A 21009-nucleotide genomic window follows, 5' to 3' on the forward strand; every position below is an offset into this window, starting at 1 on the left:
AGGAGGAGGGAGGCAGAAGACGAGTTTGCAGCCGTATCAGGAAAGCAAAGACTTTCCTGGGATTCCTCAGTAGCTTTCTTGGTCATAATTGTGTCACATGGCCACTGCTAGCTGCAAGGGCTTGAGAAAAGGTGAGTTTATAGTTTTCTAAGATCCTACTTGATCCAACTTGAATATGTGATGAGTGGCCCAACCCATAACACCTGCCACATTGTGTTAGTGAAACCACCTTTGCAAAATTATGACAGTGAGAGAACTCTGACATAGCAGACTCCATCTTCCCTCTAACCTCCAAGCTGTCCTTGGTCATTCCTGGGCATAGGCCAAGCTGACTTTGGGAGGAATTTAGTTTTTAGTTTAAGCCAAGGATGGTAATAGCCCTTCCCAAAACTAAAGCACCTTTGTAAAGCTAATAAAAGTCCACAAAGTTAGGGTTATGAGAAGGGCCTGAACTCTGCTAAGATGAAGGCTCAGTAAATTATTATCAGTATTGTTCCGGATGTCACAGATTTGTGACTTCCTCAATTACTCCTATAAATAACAACACTATTGTAGAACCGAAGATTGGCCTTTTGAGATGTCTTTTCAGACTTTTGCATTTCTGATGATCAACTGACCCCACCTGGATCACCGACTCGTGACTCAACTGGTCCTGTGGCCCCCACCCAGAGGACTTGGAGCACGAGGACAATTTTCCACACCCCTGTGATTTCACCCCAACCAATCAATATTCCCCCTCCTCCAGCCCCCTGCCCACCAAACTGTCCTTGAAAAACCCTAACCTCTGAGCCTTTGGGGAGACTGATTTTAGTAATAACTCCTTCTTCCACGTAGCTACCTTCTTTCTCTACTGCAGTACCATGGTCTCAATGAATTGGTTTTTGTTCGTACAGCAAGCAGGAGGAACCCGTCGGCTAATCATATCTAAGTCACATCTAACCCTCACACCTTTGCACGTGTTGTTTCCTGTGCTGGGAACACCTTTGTCTCTGCCATGAACATACCCAAACTTCAGGCTCATCCTAGATAGTACCTCCTCCATGAGGCCTTCCTGGCTCCCCAGTAATTTTTCTCTGTCTTTCTTTCTGTCTGTCTTTCTTCTTTCTTCCTTTCTGCCTTTCTGTCTTTTCTTTCTCTTTTCTTTTCTTTTTTTGACGGAGTTTTGCTCTTGTTGCCCAGGCTGGTGCAGTGGTGCGATCTCGGCTCACTGCAACCTCTGCCTCACAGGTTCAAGTGATTCTCCTGCCTCAGGCTCTTGAGTTGCTGGGATTACAGGCACCCACCACCATGCCCAGCTAATTTTTGTATTTTTTAGTAGAGACAGGGTTTCACCATGTTGGCCAGGCTGGTCTTGAACTCCTGACCTCATGATCTGCCTGCATTGGCCTCCCAAAGTGCTGGGATTACAGGCGTGAGCCACGGGTCTCAAGAATAACTTCTTTTTTTAATCTGGAGGCTTGCAGCCCTTTGTGCACACCTGTTCTTCTTCAATGAATACCTGTATGCCCCCAACCCAGATTTCACCAATTCTTCACATTTTAGCATGTTTTCTCCCTCCCATCCCCATCCTTTTAATCCCTGTCCCTGTGTCTCTATTTTCTTTTGTTTTTGTTTTTTGAGATGGTGTTTCCCTCTTGTTGCCCAGGCTGGAGTGCAATGGCATGATCTTGGCTCACTGCAAACTCCGCCTTCTGGGTTCAGGCGATTCTCCTGCCTCAGCCTCCCGAGCAGCTGGGATTACAGGCATGCACCACCATACCCAGCTAATTTTTATATTTTTAGTAGAGACGGGTTTTCTCCATGTTGGTCAGGCTGGTCTCAAACTCCCGACCTCAGGTGATCCACCTGCCTTGGCCTCCCAAAGTGCTGGGATTACAGGCATGAGCCACCGCGCCCGGCCTCTGTAGCCCTTCACCCATAAACACGAAGGTGTACATCTCTCTTTTTTTTTTTTTTTTTTTTTTGAGATAGAGTCTCGCTCTGTCGCCCAGGCTGGAGTGCAGTGGCACGATCTCGGCTCACTGCAACCTCCGCCTCCCGGGTTCACACCATTCTCCTGCCTCAGCCACCAGAGCACCTGGGACTACAGGCGCCCGCCACCGCGCCCAGCTAATTTTTTGTATTTTTAGTAGAGACGGGGTTTCACTGTGTTAGCCAGGATGGTCTCGATCTCCTGACCTTGTGATCCACCCGCCTTGGCCTCCCAAAGTGCTGGGATTACAGGTGTGAGCCACTGTGCCCGGCCTGGTGTACATCTCCTAAGAACAAAGATAACCTACGGAATCACAGAATCGTCATGACACCTGAGAAAAACATTAATTCAACAAGATAAGCAAACATGCAGTCCGCAGAACATTCACATTTCTTCAACTCTTCCCTTAAGTTGTCTTTTTAATTTCCTGATCCAGGATCCAATCAGATTTCCTGGCTGCATTTGGTTGTTATGTCTCTCTGGTCTGGATTAGACTGAAACCATCTGCCAAGCCTGTGTGTTGTGGGGGTGACTTTGCTGGGTCTCAGGGCCCTTATTGATACTCCCTCTGGTACACAACATACTCAAGTTTTGGTTGTGATCGTTCCTGAGCACCTTAGTTTGGGTTTGTTACCTGGAAAAAAAAACCCAGGGTTTGTTTATCAATAGGCATTTTATTACTAGGCATGAGTAAGGACGCTGGGAGGATTCTCTAAAGCAGTTTCTCTTCCAGGGAGAGTGACAGGAAGGTTTTATCAGGTGAGGAGAGGGAAGAGGGTGTGTGGTCGTGTGTAGAGGCGGGTCCCCAGTGGTGTAGATGCAGTGAGCCATCACGCCAGCACCTGGGCCGCATGCGATGGTGATGAAGCCATCTCTCCTCCTGAGTGGAGACTGTAGCAGGCTCATGAGGAGAGGTCACTTGGGTTCATCTGTAAGTTGAGGGCTCTGTCAGGAGCTGACTTTTTTTTTCTTGAGACGGAGTCTTGCTCCGTTGCTGAGGCTGGAGTGCAGTGGCGCAATCTCAGCTCACTGCAACCTCTGTCTCGCGGGTTCACGCCATTCTCCTGCCTCAGCCTCCCGAGTAGCTGGGACTACAGGCGCCCGCCACCACGCCCGGCTAATTTTTTGTATTTTTAGTAGAGACGAGGTTTCACCGTGTTCGCCAGGATGGTCTCGATCTCGACCTCATGATCCGCCCGCCTCGGCCTCCCAAAGTGCTGGGATTACAGGTGTGAGCCACCGCGCCCAGCCTTTTTTTGGTGTGTGTGACAAGATCTTACTCTGTTGCCCAGGCTGGAATGCAGTGGCACGATCTTGGCTCACGGCAACCTCTGCCTCCCAGGCTCAAGGCTCAAACAATCCTCCCATCTCAGCCTCGCGAATAGCTGGAACTAATTAATTAGCCACCACACCCAGCTAATTTTTGTATTTTGTATTTTTATTTTTTGAGACAGAGTCTTGCTCTATCACCAGGCTGGAGTGCAGTGGCATGATCTTGGCTCACTGCAACCTCAAGCCCCACTTCCTGGGTTCAAGCAATTCTCCTGCACGCCACCACACCCAGCTAATTTTTGTATTTTTAGTGGAGACGGGGTTTCACCTTGTTGGCCAGGGTGGTCTCGATCTCTTGACCTCAAGTGATCTGCCTTCCTCGGCCTCCCAAAGTGCCTGGATTACAGATGTAAGCCACTGTGCCCAGCCAATTTTTGTATCTTTTGTAGAGACAGGGTTTCACCATGTTCCCAGGCTGGTCTCGAACCCCTGGCCTCATGTGATCTGCCTGCCTTGGCCTCCCAAAGTGCTGGGATTACAGGCATGAGCCACCACGCCTGGCCAGGAGCTGATTTTAACCAAGTAGGTGAGTGCATTCCACACGGGGTTTAGGAAGAAACAGGCTGCAGGGCAGGAGGCTATAAAACAAGTGGATTGTTCAAGTTGATTAAATTTGTATGACCCTGGAGACCCTTACAGCTTCCCCTGGAAGCAGAGCCTCAGACAAGGACTTGGGTGCAAGAGTTTATCGGGGTCCTCCCAGGAAGCAGGGGTGAGGAAGGGAGGGACTGCCACAGGTACAGTGGAAATGCTGACAAAAGGTGTGTGATTGAGGTTGCTTGTCTCATACAGAAGTCATCCCAGAATGGTCCATCCCGAACCCCTGGCTGGGGTCAAGCGATCCTCCTGCTTTAGCCTCCTGAGTAGTGCAATTGCAGGCACAAGGCATCACACCTGGCCCAGAATGGTCCATCTCAGGGTGGGAGGCTGGGGTTCCTCCCCTGGCTCCTCCCCGCACTGGCTGTGGATGGCCTGGAGGTCAGCTTCCCCACCCTACCAGGCTGTGCTTGCCCAGGGGCCCAGCAAGATTCTGTGGCTTTTGAGAAAGTCCTGGGACAGAGGAGTGGAGGGCCACAGAGGGAGTCTTGCTCTGTTGCTGAGGCTGGAGTGCAGTGGCACAATCTTGGCTCACTGCAACCTCTGTCTCGTGGGTTCACACCATTCTCCTGTCTCAGCCTCCTGAGTAGCTGGGACTACAGGTGCCCACCACCACGCCCGGCTAATTTTTTGTATTTTTAGTAGAGACGAGGTTTCACCGTGTTAGCCAGGATGGTCTCAATCTCCTGACCTTGTGATCTGTCCGTCTCGGCCTCCCAAAGTGCTGGGATTACAGGTGTGAGCAACCGCGCCCAGCCTTGAATGAAGGTCTTAATTAAGCTGCTCAACTGCCTTCTGGGTCCATTTACAGTGGTCCACTACAACTGTGGTTGTCATCAGGGGCTGAAGGGGTGCGACAGGGTCATTAAAAGCATCTGCTTAGGTGCCTTACCACCCAAATCAAGTAAAAGCTCTGGAAGGCACAGAGGAACAACGCTGTCTTGCCCTTCAAGGCTGGTGCTTGCCTGGAGAAGGGCCCAGGTGTACGCATGAGCCCTTGTTCTCTGTGGGTCTGTGCGCCCCAAATGGATTCAGAACTCAGGAGAGGAGAGAGGGTGTCCTATGCTTCTCTTCGCTCCTCCATCCTCCTGACAAAAGAGGAGGCACAGGTGAGCCCAATCGCACTGTGTTCAAGGAAGAGGTGCTCCTGAGGGTTGATTGGGCTCCAGAAGGCAGGTGGAGAGGGTGTAGGGGCTGGGCTGGAAGGAGCTGAAGGCCAAGTCCAAAGGGAGGCAGCAGGGCCTTCTTGGTGGGAGAATCACTGCAGCAGGACAGCACCTGCTTCACGCTGGGTGTGGTGAGAATTGGTGGCTATAGGGTTCTTCCCTGAAGGAGTTGGAGCCAGAGAGGCCTGGCTAGCCTCCCAGGTCCTGAGAAATCTGGCCAGGGTAATAGGCAGTTCTGTGTCCACTGTATTTATTTTCTGTTGCTGCTGTAACAAATAATCCCAAACTTTGTGGTTTAAAACAACATAAATTGGCTGGGCGCAGTGGCTCACGCCTATAATCCCAGCACTTTGGGAGGCTGAGGTGGGTGGATCACAAGGTCAGGAGATCGAGACCATCCTGGCTAACACAGTGAAACCCCGTCTCTACTAAAAATACAAAAAATTAGGCGGGCGCGGTGGCGGGCGCCTGCAGTCCCAGCTACTCGGGAGGCTGAGGCAGGAGAATGGTGTGAACCTGGGAGGCAGAGCTTGCAGTGAGCCAAGATTGCGCCACTGCACTCCAGCCTCGGCAACAAAGCCAGACTCTGTCTCAAAAAAAAAAAAAAAGAAAAGAAAAAAAATAAAACAACATTAATTATCTTACAGTTCTAAAGACCAGAAGTTCAACACGGGTCTCACTGAGCTAAAATCCAGGTGTTGGACAGGGCTGTGCTCCTGGAGGCTCTAGGGGAGAGGCCATTTTTTTGCCTTTTCCCAGTTCTAGAGGCTGCTCATGTTCCTTGGCCCACGGCCTCTTCTTCCATGTTCAAAGCCAGCAACTTCACCTCTCTCTGACCACAGCTGGGAAGGGTTATCAGCTTTTAAGGACTTGTGTGATTAGTTTGGGCCCACCCAGTTAATCCAGTATTATCTCCACATGTTAAGGTCCTTCACCTTAATCACATCTGCAAAGCCCTTTGCCCCTGAGGTAACACAGTCCCAGGTTCTTGGGATGAGGAAGTGGAGCTCCCAGGATCCACACCTGCCTCCCTTGGCCTCCTCCCTGCCTGCTGGGGCTGATGTGTTTCCACCCGGGCAACCTTGGGCCTTGCAAAGTAGGGAAGAGCAGCTATTTTTTTTTTTTTTTGAGATGGAGTCTCGCTCTGTTGCCCAGACTGGAGTGCAGTGGCGTGATCTTGGCTCACTGCAAGCTCTGCCTTCCGGGTTCACGCCATTCTCCTGCCTCAGCCTCCTGAGTAGCTGGGACTACAGGCACCCGCCACCACACCTGGCTAATTTTTTGTATTTTTAGTAGAGATGGGGTTTCACCATGTTAGCCAGGATGGTCTCGATCTCCTGACCTCGTGATCTGCTCACCTCGGCCTCCTGAGAGCAGCTATTTTTAAAGGCAGAAAACATTTTACATCCAGGGCTGGGGAGCCTGGGGAGCAGGCATTCTCACCCTCTGTGTATGGGAGTGTAAATTTAGGAGAGTAAGTTGACAACAGGTACTAACATTTTAAATCCACTTCCCTCTGAATTAGCCATCCCACTTCCAGAAGTTGACCCTATAGAAATAAAGCATGACAATGTCAGTTAGAGATTGATACAAATATATAGTTACAGGTGTAGATGTTAATGTTTTCTGTAATCTTGTAATGCAGAAAACTGAAAGTATGCAGCCATAAAAAAGAATGAGATCAGCTGGGCGAGGTGCCTCATGCCTGTAATCCCAGCACTTTGGGAGGCCAAGACAGGTGGATTACCTGAGGTTGGGAGTTCGAGACCAGTCAGACCAACATGGAGAAACCCTATCTCTACTAAAAATACAAAATTACCTGGGTGTGGTGGCGCATGCCTCTAATCCCAGCTACTCAGGAGACTGAGACAGGAGAATCGCTTGAACCTGGGAGGTGGAGGTTGCAGTGAGCTGAGATGGCACCATTGCACTTGCAGCCTGGGCAAAAAGAGCGAAACTCTGTCTCAAAAAAAAAAAAAAAAAAAAAAAAAAAAAAAGAATGAGATCATATCCTTTGCGGGAACACGGATGGAGCTAGAGGCCATTATCTCTAGGAAACTAAATCAGGAACAGAACAACAAATACTGCATGTTCTCACTTGTGAGTGGGAGCTAAATGACGAGAACACATACACACATAGAGGGGAACAAGAGACACTGGGGCCCACTAGAGGGTGGAGACTGGGAGGAAGGAGAGGATCAGGAAAAAGTAAATACCGGGTATGAGGCTTAGTACCTGGGTCGTGAAATAATCTGTACACCAAACCCCTGTGACACGAGTTTACCGATATAACAAACCTGCACATGGACCCCAAGCCTAAAATAAAGGTTTTTTTTAAAAATAAGAAAACTGAAAGTAATATCTATCGATATTTATGTCTATGTTTATATGTATAGCTATATATCAATTGTGAACTGAGTGAATAAATTATGCTATGTCCACGCAATGAAATTCTATGCAGTCATTGGAAAAGGATAAAGTAAATCTATCAATACCGAGCTGAAAAAAAATCCATAGTATATTACTGAGTGAAAAAAATACAGATCAATATTAAGAGCATAATCCCATTGAAAAAAATTTTTTGAAATGGGGGTCTCACTGTGTTGCCCAGGCTGGTCTCAAACTCCTGAGCTCTAGCGGTCCTCCTGCCTCAGCCTCTCAAGTAGCTGGGACTACAGGTGTGCATCCCCACACCTGGCTCTATAATCCCATTTTTTTTTCTGAGATGGAGTCTTGCTTGATCACCTAGGCTGGAGTGCAGTGGCACGATCTCTGCTCACTGCAACCTCCACCTCCCAGCTTCAAACAATTCTCCTGCCTCAGCTTCCCAAGTAGCTAGAATTATAGGCATGCGCCACCACACCCAGCTAATTTTTGTATTTTTAGTAGAGACAGGGTTTCACCATGTTGGCCAGGCTGGTCTTGAACTCCTGACCGCAGGTGATCCACCCTCCTCGGCCTCCCAAAGTGTTGGGATTATAGGCATGAGCCACTGCACCCGGCCTAATCCCATGTTTAAGAAGGAAAAAATGTATTCTTCTGTAAACTATCTACACATTTACCCGTAAAGTGATGGCTACTTAAACTTGGGGAAAGTTTGGGAAGACTATGCCCCAAACCGGTAACAGAGGTTAGAATGTGGCAGGGGTGGGGGATGGGACGGTGGTGCTGGGAGCTGATGGGTAAAGATGGGCATTTCCCTTCTTACTGGACGATGTGTAGAGTGGTGGGATCTGGGGGTGATTTCTGAACTCTTTTTGTCTGTTTTTCAGCATTAGAGAAAACATTAGGGATGCTTTGCCCGGACCATGGCATGCAGCCCAGATGTGTGTCCAGGAGGGGATGTGAGGTGGGTGCTCATGTGGGGGCTGGGTCTTGGTCACACTGCATGGCTGACAGAGGCTCCATGTCCTGCACTGTCTGGAGAGCAGGCGGAGGGGCCAGTCCAATGGGCCATCAGCCTCTGCCCTACCAGCTCTAGGTGGGCCCTGGAATTGCTCCAAGGCCCCTGAGGGACAGGACAGGAAGAGGGGTTCACGTCCCACTCTGCCCCAACATTTTCTGACAGTCACTCCACCCTCTCTGCCTCAGTCTCTCTCTCTTTAAACAGGAACCACATGGATTGCAAAGGCAAAGTTATGAAATATATACAATATGACCCTACAGTGTAAAACTATATATCAATTTTTATTTTTTTTATTGTTATTATTTTTGAGACAGAGTCTCGTTCTGTCACCCAGGCTGGAGCTTAGTGATGTGATCTCGGCTCACTGTAGCCTGTACCTCCTGGGTTCAAGTGATGCTCCTGCCCTGGCCTCCTGAGTGGCTGGGACTACAGATGTGTGCCACCACGCCCAGCTAATTTTTGTATTTTTAGTAGAGATGGAGTTTTGCCATATTGGCCAGGCTGGTCTTGAACTCTCGACCTCAGGTTATCTGCCTGCCTCAGCCTCCCAAAGTTCTGAGATCACAGGCATGAGCCATTGCACCCGGCACTTGAACTGGGGAGGCAGAGGCTGCAGTCATCCGAGATGGCACCATTGCACTCCAGCCTGGGCAACAGAGCAAGAATCCATCTCAAAAAATAAAAAATAACAATAAAGCCAGGCACGGTGACTCATGCCTGTAATCCCAGCACTTTGGGAGGACGAGGTGGGCAGATCACCTGAGGTTGGGAGTTTGAGACCAGCCTGACCAACATGGAGAAACCCCGTCTCTACTAAAAACAAAAAACAAAAAACAAAAAAAAATTAGTGAGGCATGGTGACACATGCCTGTAATCCCAGCCACTTGGGAGGCTGAGGCAGGAGAATCGCTTGAACCCAGGAGGCAAAGGTTGCGGTGAGCTGAGGTCACGCCATTGCACTCTAGCCTGGGCAACAGGAGCAAAACTCCGTCTTAAAAAATAAATAAATAAAATAAAATAAAATAAAATAAAATAAAATGTATACACATGGAGAAAAAAAACTAGATGTCTATTTTCCAAGATATTCTCAGTGGTTCTCTCTGAGGAGCAAGATTAGGGGCGACAGTTCTTTCTGCTTTCCAACAGTGAACATTTAATTGATGCTATTGTTTTTCAACTGTCTGATCCAAAGGAACTCACAGGGCTGCTGCTTTGGGAAAATGTGTAAGGGGTTCTGCAAATGGCAGACGGAGGGAGGGAAGATGGGAATGGGGAGGGAAGACGGGAATGGGGAGGGAAGACGGGAATGGGGAGGGAGAGAGGGAGGGCAAGCAGGGCAAACTGTAACAGCCACACATCTGCCGCCCCCCATCCCCTGTCATATTCAAGAAAAAGAGCAAATGACAAAATAATCTCAAGGGTATTCGAGGGACTTGTTCACCAAAGCCACTTCCAGGGATGCCCGGGGATCGGGGACGGAGGGCATCTGTGCCATCCCCTCCTTCCCCAGGCCAGCTGCACCCAACCACCACCCCAGGCTCAGCAGCTGCGGCGGATCATGGACTCCAGGGAGGACTGGCTAGCAAAGCGTTTGGGCCGAGTCCCCAGGAGTTGGTTTGCAAGAGCACCTATGCCCCCCAGGCTACCATGCTGGGTCACTGTGTGCACGCTACAGTAGCGTGACCACCTGTTCATGTCTGTCCAGATTCTCCATTAGACTGGAAAGCCTGGAAACAGAGCGAGAGTCCTGCTCCTGGCTACCTGCGCAGGGTCCTGAACAGGCCTGGGCAACGACAGGCTCCCAAGAAGTGTTTGTTGAATGAATGTGTGATTCATACCCATTATCTGTCTCTGAGTGGTGACATGACTTGTCCAAGGTCACTCAAAATCACTCAGCCAGCTGGGAGGCAGGGCACACGACCTATTGAGACATCAGCTGGGGCAGCCAAGGGCGTGCTGACATCACCCCTCCCCTAACCCCAGGCTGCACAGCTCATGGCTCCAAAAGAGACCCCTTCCCCCCTCTTGAGGGGAGGAGAGGGGAAGAGTGGGGAGGACTTTGTCTTGCATCACCAGCTCAACCACAGCAGGATAGGGCACTAGTCAGAGACCCCACTTCCAGGCCCTAGCTCCCAGATGACATTTCTATACACACCCTCGGCAGGAAGAGAACCTGTTGCCTTGAAGGGAAGGAGCCAGTCCTGGCAGTGTTCACCCCTTGCTAACTGAAGAGCCCTTGGGCCCTGAATAACCAGCAGCGATGCCCAGGAGCTACGTCGAGGGCCTCAGTGAGCCTCTGAGACTTGCTGGCTTCAGGTAAGACTCAGCACATTCCCAGCTGTGGTGGCTGTGGGGTGAGGCTCCTTCCACTTGAGCAAAGCAGAGTGAAAAGCAAAGGGGACTTTGTCTTACACTTTAGGTACCAGCACAGCCACAGAGGGGTAGAGCGCCAAGTGGACTCTTGGGGTCCCCAATTCCAGGACTTGACTCTTGGGTGGCATTTCTGGGCCTACTCTGGGCCAAAGAGGAGCCCACTGCCCTGAAGGGTGAGTCCCAGGCTAGGCAGCATTCACCACAAGCTGACTGAAGAGCTTTTGGGCCTTAAGGGAACTCTGGCAGAACTCCCTGTGGGGCTGTGGTGGTGGTGGCCACAGGGTGAGGCTCCTCTGCCTTTAGAAAGGGGAGGGAACAGCCGGTAGGGCTGTGTCTTGTGGTTTGAGTGCCAGCTCAGCCACAGTACAATAGAACACCAGGTAGACTTGTAAGGTTTTGGATTCTAGTCCCTGGCTTGCAGATGGCATCTTTGGACCTGCCTGGGGCCTGGGAGACCTCACTGCCCCAGAGGGAAAGACACAGGCCTTGCTGGCTTTGACAACAGCTGATTGCAGAGCCCCAGGCCCTGGAGCAATCATAGGCAGTGGTCAGGGGGTGGTTACAGCAGGCCTTGGGCAAGACCCATTGCTGTCCTGGCTTCGGGTCTGCAGCACTGTCGCAGTGCTGGTGGCCGCAGGGGTGCTTGTGTCACTCTACCCCCAGCTTCAGGTGGCTCAGAACAGAGAGAGAGACTCCATTTATTTGAGAGAAAGTTAGGGAAGAGAACAAGAGTCTCTGCCTGGTAATCCAGAGAATTCGCCCAGATCTTGTCTAAGACCATCAAGGCAGTACCTCTATGAGTCTGCAAGAACCACAGTGTTACTGGTTGTGGGATGCCCCCTAAAGCAGATACAGCTTAGATCACAACACCCAAGTCCTTTCAATATCTGGAAAGTCTTCCTAAGAAGGACGGGTACAGCCAGGCGCAGTGGCTCACCCTGTAATCCCAGCACTTTGGGAGGCTGGGGTGGGTGGATCACCAGGCCAGGAGTTCAAGACCAGCCTGGCCAAGATGGTGAAACCCCATCTCTACTAAAAATACAAAAATTAGCCAGGCGTGATGGCGGGTGCCTGTAATCCTAGCTACTTGGGAGGCTAAGGCAGAGAATTGCCTGAACCTGGGAGGCAGAGGTTGCAGTGAGCCGAGATCGCGCCACTGCACTCCAGCCTGGGTGACAAAGTGAGACTCGATCTCAAAAAAAAAAAAAAAAAAAGACGGGTACAAATAAGGCCAGACAATGAAGACTGCAATAAATGCTGAACTCTTCAATGCCCAGACACCGAAGAACATCTGCTAGCAGCATGACCCAGGAAAACATGACCTCCCCAAATGAACCAAATAAGACACCAGGGACCAATCCTGGAGAAACAGAGCTCTGACCTTTCAGACAGAATTCTGTTTGAGGAAACTCAAAGAAATTCAAAATAACACAGAGAAGGAATTCAGAATTCTATCAGATACATTTAACAAAGGGATTGAAATAATTAAAAAACATCCAGAGCAGAATTTCTGGAGCTGAAAAATGCAATTGGCAAACTGAAGAATGCATCGGAGTCCTTTAATAGCAGAATTGGGCTGGGCGCGGTGGCTCATGCCTGTAATCCCAGCACCTTGGGAGGCCGAGGTGGGTGAATCACCTGAGGTCAGGAGTTGGAGACCAGCCTGGCCAACATGGTGAAACTCCGTCTCTACTAAAAATGCAAAAAGTAGTTGGGCATGGTGGTGGGCACCTGTAATCCCAGCTGCTCGGGAGGCTGAGGCACGAGAATCACTTGAACCTGGGAGGTGGAGGTTGCAGTGAGCTGAGATCTGGCCACTGCATTCCAGCCTGGGCAAGAGAGTGAGACTAAACAACAAAAAGTTAAAAAGTTGCCAAGACAGTATTAAATTGAAACAAAAATCAAGTTGTTTTTTAAAAAAGTTAAAAAGCAGGGGATGCTGGGCACCATGGCTCATGGCTGGAATGTCAATACTTTAGGGGGTCGAAATGAGAGGATCACTTGAGCCCAGGAGTTCGAGACCAGACTGGGCAACACGGTGAGACCCCCCCATCTCCATAAAAAAAAAAAAAAAAAGAAAGAAAAACTTAGCCAGATGTGTTGGCACATGTCTGTAGTCCCAGCTACTCAAGAGCCTGAGGTGGAAGGATCGCTTGAGTCCAGGAGTTTGAGGCTGCAGTGAGCCATGATTGTGTCACTGTACTCCAGCCTGGGTAACAGACTGAGACCCTGTTTCAAAAAAAAAAAAAAAAAAAAAAAGCGAGGGGACTAAGTTAAGATGTAGTTTTGTTTGTTTGTTTGTTTTTGAGACAGAGTCTTGCTCTGTCGGCCAGGCTGGAGAGCAGTGGCACAATCTCGGCTCTCTACAATCTCGGCTCACTGCAACGTCCGTCTCCCAGGCTCAAGCTATTCTCCTCCCTCAGCCTCCTGAGTAGCTAGGATTACAGACACATGCCACCATGCCCAGCTAAGTTTTGTATTTTTAGTATAGACGGGGTCTCACCATGTTGTCCATGCTGGCCTCGAACTCCTGACCTCAAGTGATCTGCCTGCCTTGGCCTCCCAAAGTGCTGGGATTACAGGCATGAGCCACCGTGCCCAGCCAGGAATCACATTTCAACATGAGATTTGGAGGACAAATGTCCAAACCATATCAACCCTTATGCTTCTTTTTGGCTCCCAGGATAAACAAGACCCCTCTCTCAGGTGCCCTTAAAGTACCCCATCCTTTTTCACAGCATCTTACCAAACTTTGGTTTTTTGAGACTAAACTTTTTGTTCCCTCACCAAATTATAAGTCCCATGTGAGAAGGACCTGGGCCCCTTTTGTTTCTCACTGTGTCCTCAGTGAGTAGGACAGTGACTGGCACTTTGTAGGTGCTCAAACATCTTTTCTTGGTTACATGAAAGACTGAATGGCTTTTTTGAGCACCTACTAGAGATGAAAAGTTTTATAGATGTCAACTTTTCCTAAAGCCAAGCACAGTGGTTGCCAGGTTTGGCACCCAATAACTTACTGAGTCCTTGCCATCCAGGTCTGCGTTCTGTCTCTCTGGGTTTAGGGGTCTGTGGTGTGGCCTTCCCTAGGGCTGCTATGAGTTCCTGTGGAGGCAGAGAAGACAAGGCTTAGCCTGCTAGCTGGAGCACTTCAGGCATCATTACTGTGGGCAGCTCTGTGAGGTCACTCCTGCCCCAATCCCTGGGCACCCGGCTGAGTGTGAGGCTTTGAGGACCAACCTAGAGATTAGGAACAGGGTTTTAGACCAGGCATGGTGGCTCATGCCCATAATTCCAGCACTTTGAGAGACCAAGGTGAGAGGGTCACTTGACCCCAGGAGTTGGGGATCAGCCTGGGCAACATAGTGAGTCCCCTTAGCTACACTTAAATTTAAAAAAAATAGAAAAGAAGGAACAGAAAATAGAAAAGAAGCAAATAGAAATAGAAAAGAAAAAGAAAAGCAAATGTAATAGAAATAGAAAAGAAGCAAATACTGTATTCTTCTGCCATCTCGTGGTCAGTACTAGAATAGCAAGGGCAGCTTCCCCACCTCTCTGGTACTATACTGGAAGTGACCGCCAGAGGGCAGTGTTCTCCACATTGTTGCACCCAATAGGGGTCCCACCACCCAAACCCAGCTCTTTAAAAAGTAGATTATTTTTTCTTATCCAAAGTCGATTCATATAAAAAGAAAAAGAAATAAAAAATAAATTATTTTAATGGCTTCATTGCTACATGTTTGTTTTTTTGAAAAGGAGTCTTGCTCTGTCGCCCAGGCTGGAGTGCAGGGGCATGATCGCCCCTCACTGCAACCTCCGCCCCCTGGGTTCAAGCGATTCTCCTACCTCAGCCTTTGAGTAGCTGGGTTTACAGGCATGAGCCACCATGCCCGGCTAATTTTTGTATTTTTAGTAGAGACAGAGTTTCACCATGTTGGCCAGGCTGTTCTTGAACTCCTGACCTCAAGTGATCTGCCCACCTCGGCCTCCCAAAGTGCTGGGATTACAGGTGCGAGACACCGTGCCCAGCCCTCATCTCTATTTTAAATTATAAAAACTTTTTATAAGAATTATTGAGGACCCAGATATTTATTAATTTATCAAAAAGTAATAATGAACTCATTACATGTAAACATAAACATATTTTTACGAAAAATATCTTCATTTCCAAAACAAAGAGAAATTTAGTGAGAAAAACAGCATTGTTTTACATTTTTGCAAATCTCTCAAGCAACTGTCTTAATTGAAGACTGTTGGAGCCTCATGTCTACTTCTGCATTCAGTCTGTTGCAATATGTTGGGGTTTTTAAAATTTTTATTTATTTTTTATTTTGAAACAAACTTTTGCCCTTGTCGCCCAGGCTGGAGTGTAATGTTGCGATCTCGGCTCACTGCATCCTCCACCTCCCAGGTTCAAGTGATTCTCCTGCCTCAGCCTCCCGAGTAGCTGGGATTACAGGCATGCGCCACCACGTCCAGCTAATTTTTTTGTATTTTTAGTAGAGACGGGGTCTCACCATGTTGGCCAGTCTGGTCTTGAACGCCTGACCTCAGGTGATCCGCCCGCCTCAGCCTCCCAAACTGCTGGGATTACAAGCATGAACCACTGTGTCCCGCAATATATTGTTTTGATTGAAGAAAATCCAGCCTGCCGCAATCACACAGTTGGAAAAAAATACGAGTATTTTGATAGCTTTTTCAGATAATTGTGAATATTCTTCTTTAATGCTACACCAAAACTTAACAAGCAATTTTTTCTTTAAGGTTGATTATAATGTAGAATCTGAACCCATATCAATGAACATTTCATGCTTTATTATATTAAAATGCACGGGCCTATCTTGTAGGTTTTTTTTTTTTTTTTTTTTTGAGAAGGAGTCTCACTCTGTTGCCCAGGCTGGAGTGCAGTGGTACCATCTCGGCTTACTGCAACCTCCACCTCCTGGGTTCAAGTGGGTCTCCCACCTCAGACTCCTGAGTAGCTGGGATTTCAGGCACATGCCACCATGCCTGGCTAATTTTTCTGTTTTTAGTAGAGGCAGGGTTTCACCATGTTGGCCAGGCTGGTCTCGAACTCCTGACCTCAAGTGATCTGCCTGCCTCAGCCTCCCAAGGTGCTAGGATTACAGGCGTGAGCCACTGTGCCTGGCCTATCTTGTACCATGAATGGCTGTTTTACCTACATGTGATTTGCAGCATCATTTGGCCTCTTTGAAATTTTGTACCCATTAAATCGCATACATCTTCCAAAAGATGACATGTCACTGAACAGTGTCAAAAAATAGCATTTGTTAGCACTGCCATCCATCGCATCAGAAAAATCTTTAAATATTGAGAAGTTGTCAAGCTTGTGGTGGTGTATACAAATTTTCCAAAATTCTAATTTTCCCTTGAAAGCTCCAAGCTCCAACTTTATCATTGGCAACAAATGCTTCAGTTTCTTGAAGGGACAGGCTCACTTTGCTCATTTATGAGAAAATGTCTGTCTGCCAAATGCCCAGATCTGAATACCCATCATGTGTCTGTTTGTCGTTCTTTTCCGTATAAACAGTATTCTCGGCTGGGTGCAGTGGCTCACGCCTGTAATCCCAGCACTTTGGGAGACCGAGGCAAGCAGATCACGAGGTCAGGAGTTTGAGACCAGCCTGACCAATATGGTGAAACCCCATCTCTACTAAAATTACAAAAATCAGCTGGGTGTGGTGGTGTGCACCTGTAGTCCCAGCTACTTGGGAGGCTGAGGCAGGAGAATTGCTTGAACTCAGGAGGCGGAGGTTGCAGTGAGCCAAGATCACACCACTGTACTCCAGCCTAGGCGACAGAGTAAGACTCTGTTCTCAAACAAAAAACAAAAAACAAACAAAAAAAAACCCCACTAGTCTGATCGACCATTGATAGGTGAGGAAAACCGAGGCCGAGTCCAGTGTGACATTTCTGGGGTCAAGGCCAGTCTGCCCCTGCAGAATTTCTTGTCCATAGAGGCTTAGGGTTTCTGATGGCAAAATACTTCCCCTACTGCACTCACTTGCACTCCAATTCCTGCTACTATGCATTTCTTCAGCTTAAGACACCTCAAGCAGAAATGTCAGTTTCAGGTCCCACAGGGCTCCCATGGCTGGGTGTGGACACTTCCCATGGCTCAGTGGAGCATGCGCAACCCTGCAAGAACAGGTCAAACAGGCCGTGTGATCCCTTGATCTGAACTGTTGGCTACTAACTGAAATTATGTTTAAAAACCAGACATGATGCTTTTAAGACTGTGCAAGTCAAGCAGATCCTTTAGGGGACAGACTCAGTGGCCAACTGTCTGGGAGGCCCAGTTGGGACTTCTCATGATTTTGGAAATGGACTTCCTCATTATTTTGGAAATCCCCCAGAAGGGTATCCTTGGAGCCTCTTAGTCATCAATACCAACGGTACCATCCTCAGAGATGTTTTCCAGAATGAGGCTCAAATTGGGAGGGCTTTGGGGAGCTGGAGGATGGTAGGGAGGGAGGAGGGGAGCAGAGGGCAGAGGGGAAGCTGGCCTGCACAAGATTAAAAAAAGAGAGAAGGAAAGCTGCTTCCTTCTAATGTGGTCATTTATGCCATTCATACAAAATTCCTGAGTTTGTTCACCTCCTTCATTTTATTTTTATTTTTTAATCACTTTTTTTTTAAAGACAGGGTCTTGCTCTGTTGCCCAGGCTGGGGTGCAGTGGCAAGATCTCCGCTCACTCTAACCTCTGCCCCCCGGGCTCAAACGATCCTCCTGCCTCAGCCTGCAGGTAGCTGGAACTACAGGTGCCACCACACTGGGCTCACCTCCTTCATTTTAGAGCTGAGGAAATGGAAGTCCAATGAAGGAGTGACTTGCCCAAAGAACCAGCAGGTGGTAGCAGGGTTAGCCCGTGGTGGGGGTTGGGGGCAGAGGTAGAATCCAGGTCTCCAGGCTCTTTCCTCTCTCAGGAAGAAGGTGAGGGTGAGTGTGCCCGGCGCTGGCCTCAGCACCACACAGCTTATCTCCATTTTAGAGGGAGAGGGAAGAACTCTTACAAGGTTCCACAAGCAGGCGGTATCGGTATCGGCATGGATGAGACCCGCTCAGGTTGGATAAGTTCGCAGGAGAGACAATTTCCCATGGGCTGGGAGAGACGGTTGTTTCTTGGAAGAGATGGCCCCAAATGGTGGACAGGAAGGGAGAGAGAGAGAGAAACAGAGAGAGGAGAGAGAGAGAGAGAAACAGAGAGAGGAGAGGGAGGGAGGGAGAGAGAGAGAGCGGGAGAGCGAGAGAGAGAGAGAGAGAGAGAGGACACACAGGGAGAGTTAAAGATCAATAAACAGCGGGGAAAGGTGTGAAGTGACAACTGAGCCCTTCCACAGACTCTCTCCCTAGTTCGACTGCCCCCCACCCCCACCCCCAAGGGACCCACTCGACGCTGCCCGTGCATGCCCCAACCCGTTCGTGCCCCCGCGTGGCCGCGTGCAATCTCGCGGATGCGTCAGGCCACGAGTGCGCCACCGCGCGCCCCGCGCTGCGTCCCAGCAGACCCGCGCGCCTCTCCTCTGCCCCGGTCTGCGCCCTCAACCCCGCGCTTCCGCTTTCTTCCAGAGGAATCTGAAATCAGATTCAGATGTGAAGCGCGGTTTCGGATCCTCTTTCGCTTCTCTATCTCGAGAAACTTGAAACTGCGTCCTCTAGGATTGCATCAAACTGCATCTTGAGCGTGGAGGAGGACTGCTGAGCCCCAGGGGTTCGCCGGGCTGGAGAGGTCTTGCGCAACCTGAGGGTTGGGGAGAGAGGGGTGTTAGCGGAGGGAATGGGCCCTGACGGCCCTAGAAACTTCCCCGAGCGCCTCCCACCTCCAGCGGACTTGCTGTTAAAAATGCGATTAATGCGTCCTGTGAGTCAGAATAAGGATGACTACTTATGGAAGAGGAAGGAGTGACTGGGGTGGGGCGCGTGGAGAGACTTCTACTGTGGCTGGCAAAGTTCTTTTTCTTGGTCTCGGAGGCAGTTCACTTTGTAGTAATTAGTTAAGCCGTACATCGGATCCATTGGATTCTGTATCCGGGTTTTATTTTACAATAAAAATACGTTTAAAATAATCAGTTACAGTTGTAAAACTGAAATTCTTCCCATTCTAATTTTCTTTCTCTTTTTTCTTCCTTCTTTCCTTTCTTTCTTTCACTCCTCCTCCTTTTTCTTCTTTTGTTGTTGTTTTGTTTTTTGTTTATTATTTATTTATTTATTTGAGACAAGAGTTTTGCTGTTGCCCAGGCTGGAACACAGTGGCACGATCTGGCTCACTGCCGCCTTGACCTCCTGGGCTCAAGCGATCCTCCCTCCTCAGCTTCCCGAATAGCTAGGATCATAGGCGTGGACCACCACACCCGGCTAATATTTTTTATTATTTATGTAGAGACAGGGTCTGGCCATGTTGCCCAGGCTGGTCCTGAACTACTGGGCTCAAACGATCCTCCTACCTCGGCCTCCTAAAGGGTTGAGATTACACGTGTGAGCCAGTGTGCCCACCTGAGCAGCTTTTTAAGTCAGGCATTGAGTCCGTATCTCTGGGGACTGAGAAGAGGTACATATTTTTAAAGTTCCTCCAGTTATTCAAAAGGGCAGCCAGGATTGAGAAACACTGGGCTATCATGGTGGGATTCCATATTAAGATTTTGAAAGCCACAGGCCTTGAAGAAGGAAGCAGAGGCTCCCAGAAGCCCAAGTGGATGCTCTGCCTGAGCCCTCCCAGCAGGCGAGGTGCAAAGCTGGCCTGGAGCAGGAACTCCCACTGCCCACGCCAGGGCTCTGCCCTCAGACCACCCTGAGTGTGCCTCCTTCATGCAAATTTCTCTGTCTTCAGATTGGAGATCATGGGGTAAAGATATATATATATATATATGTGTGTGTGTGAGTGTGTATATATATATATATATATGATATATATAAAAGATATATATGGTATATATATTATATCTATAAGGTATATGTATATATAAAAGTATGTGTGTGTATATATATATATATATATATTTTAAATTTTTAGGCCAGGCATGGTGGCTCATGCATGTAATCCCAGCACTTTGGGAGGCTGAGGCAGGTGGATCACCTGATGTCAGGAGTTCGAGACCAGCCTGGCCAACATGGTGAAACCTCGTCTCTACTAAAAATACAAAAATTAGCTGGGCATGGTGGCACAAGCCTGTAATCCCAGCTATTCGAGAGGCTGAGGTGGGAGAATTGCTTGAACATGGGAGGCAGGCAGAGGTTGCAGTGAGCTGAGATTGTGCCACTGCACTCCAGCCTGGGCAACAGAGTGAGACTCTGTCTCAAAAAAAAAAAAAAAAAAAAATTAAGATTTATATTACTGTTGCAATTATTAAGGCAATGCAGTTCTAATAAATAACCATCCAAAGATGTACATCAATAGGCAATTCACAAAATAAGAAATCCATATAGGCTGTAATCACGGAAAAGGAGTCTCACCAAGTTTTAAAGAGACACAAATTAAACCAACAATGAAACATTTTCTCACCTATACCATTGGCAAAGATAAAATGCTAATGCTGCATAAATATGAGGAAATAAGTACTACCTTCAAATTCATACCCGTACAATCTTCTAAAAGGAATGTATTAATGTGGAGGAAAAGCATTAAGCATGCCTTCTGTTTGCCGCAGCAATTACACTTCTAAGAAAAACACATGTGCCAAGGTATATGTTCATTGCAGAGTCATATGTCATGATTAAAATAATTGGAAACAGCACAAAGATCCAGAGATAAGAGATTTGTTACCAAAAAAAAAAAAAAAAATCATTCTGCATCCTACAGTGGAAATTAAGCAGCCATCAAATAGAATGAAGTCTTTAAGTTAAAAAAAAAAAAAAAAAGAAAGGGCTGGGCACAGTGGCTCACACCTGTAATCCCAGCACTTTGGTTTGGGAGGCCAAGGTGGGTGGATCACCTGAGGTCGGGAGTTCGAGACCAGTCTGACCAGCATGGAGAAACCCTGTCTCTACTAAAAATACAAAAAATTAGCCAGGCGTGGTGGCTAATGCCTGTAATCCCAGCTACTCAGAAGGCTGAGGCAGGAGAATCGCTTGAACCTGGGAGTAGAGGTTATGGTGAGCCGAGATTGTGCCATTGCACTCCAGCCTGGGCAACAGGAGCAAAACTCCG

At 48.5% G+C, this 21009-nt stretch overlaps 1 long non-coding RNA gene across 2 annotated transcripts; it reads right to left on the bottom strand.

Moving 5' to 3' along the window:
* Positions 1-2633: 2633 nt before the first annotated feature.
* LOC129048274 (uncharacterized) lies at positions 2634-18308 on the bottom strand. Of its 2 annotated transcripts, XR_008510491.2 has the most exons (4): positions 17879-18297; positions 16869-17002; positions 13864-13948; positions 2634-2901 (listed from the first exon to the last, which is right to left on the bottom strand). It is a non-coding gene; the product is annotated as an uncharacterized LOC129048274 (long non-coding RNA). The 2 variants fall into 2 exon arrangements; XR_008510490.2 differs by lacking the exons at positions 2634-2901; positions 13864-13948 and adding an exon at positions 15119-15491 and having other exon boundaries at positions 17879-18308.
* Between the last annotated feature and the right edge of the window lie 2701 nt (positions 18309-21009).

The sequence above is a fragment of the Pongo abelii genome, chromosome 8 (assembly GCF_028885655.2).
Source record: "Pongo abelii isolate AG06213 chromosome 8, NHGRI_mPonAbe1-v2.0_pri, whole genome shotgun sequence".
NCBI classification, from domain to species: domain Eukaryota; kingdom Metazoa; phylum Chordata; class Mammalia; order Primates; family Hominidae; genus Pongo; species Pongo abelii.